The following is a 1,264-nucleotide window of genomic DNA, read 5'->3' on the forward strand; positions in this document are numbered from 1 at the left end:
TCTCCTTGTTTTACTTTTTCCTGTAATTTTTTTAATTTTAATTTTTTTTTTATTGGAAGGATCTGGGCCTTCATTCTGGAGGCACCAGCAATGAAAACGCGCACCACGCATTCCTTCTGCATCGGAATCGTCTGCACTGCTTCCTTCTCTGCCCCGGTCAGAGGCCTGGAAGAGGAGCCGCCGCACCCAGCCTTGGCTTCCGTGTTGTCCCCGCTCCCCCTACGACGCCCTGTCCCCATCCCCAGCACCGAGAGGGCACTCCAGGCCTGGTTAGGGATCCTCAAACGTTGCCCACTGACTGGCTCCACGCCTCTGCCATCACCGGAACGGGGCTGGGCCAAGGCTGGCGGGAGAATTAAGCCCTCATGGCAGCTACTGGGGTGAGGTGAGCCCCAGGCAGGGCGGGTGCCAGCTGCCGGGAGACGGGCACCGTAAAGAGGCCAGACTGTCCCAGAGATTTACCCGGGCTTTGTGGGTGGTGGCGTCCCAGGGGACAGTCGGAGTCCTGCACCAGGTGGGGGTCCGTGGCGTCCAGGTGGGTGTCCTCCATCCCGGCACCTCATTTCCTCACCACCGAGTTCTCGGATTGGCTAAACACCTTGGGACGTGTCCGATTCCTGTCATTAGAGGAATTAGGCAACATCCTTCAGGTGAGCCGGAAGGTGAGCGATGCGGGGGGCGGGGGGCGCACACTGGCGGGCAGGAGCACGTGAGCACCCGCCACCCCCTATTCCTTCCTGTAGCTCTCTGACCGCCACCTGCCCGGGCGCCCAGAGGGCCCAGAGGCCTCGAGGGGTTCAGCCCCGGCCCGTCTGGCTGCTGATCCTATACCCCATAGTCTGAGTCACAGGGGTCAGCATCTCTCTGCCCGGGCCCCAGCACCCCAGGACCTGTGGGTCTGCCAGGGTCCCCCGGGAGTGCCGGCTCCTACTTTCCCGGTCCCTGTGCTGACTTGCGGGTGGGGACTCTGCCATTTCTCCCAGGCTCTCCTGGGCAAAAGACAATACCAGAGTTTGTCTTGCTTTTGGTGTTCATCCTGACTGAGCGAAGGCAAAGCCTGCACGTGTCCACGCAGCAGAATCGGACAGTGGAATCCAGCTGCCTGGCCGATATCAAGTCGACATGGTTATGTCCAGTTACAATTTTTTGGTCAATACCTTCCTTCCCTCCTCTGGAAAGCCTGAGTGTTGGTGTGAGAAGTGAATGACGTCGAAAAGCTGGGCGAGAGGCGTGCTGTTGTGTGTGTGTGGGGACACGTGTCCCC

The 1,264-nt window shown here is 59.9% G+C and overlaps 1 protein-coding gene across 10 annotated transcripts in view; it reads right to left on the bottom strand.

Annotated features, from left to right (window-relative positions):
* The window catches only part of BCL2A1 (BCL2 related protein A1), a 60,780-nt gene that overhangs the window by 41,514 nt on the left and 18,002 nt on the right, over positions 1 to 1,264 (bottom strand). The window contains exon 7 of one of the 10 annotated variants that reach the window (XR_002776072.1): positions 29 to 617. The exons of the other annotated variants lie outside the window; for them this stretch is intronic. The gene's annotated coding sequence lies outside the window, so the exon portion shown is untranslated. Of the gene's footprint in view, positions 1 to 28; positions 618 to 1,264 lie in introns of those variants that run through there. 10 annotated transcript variants of the gene reach the window in all.

Source organism: Pteropus vampyrus, unplaced genomic scaffold (assembly GCF_000151845.1).
Source record: "Pteropus vampyrus isolate Shadow unplaced genomic scaffold, Pvam_2.0 Scaffold245, whole genome shotgun sequence".
NCBI lineage: Eukaryota > Metazoa > Chordata > Mammalia > Chiroptera > Pteropodidae > Pteropus > Pteropus vampyrus.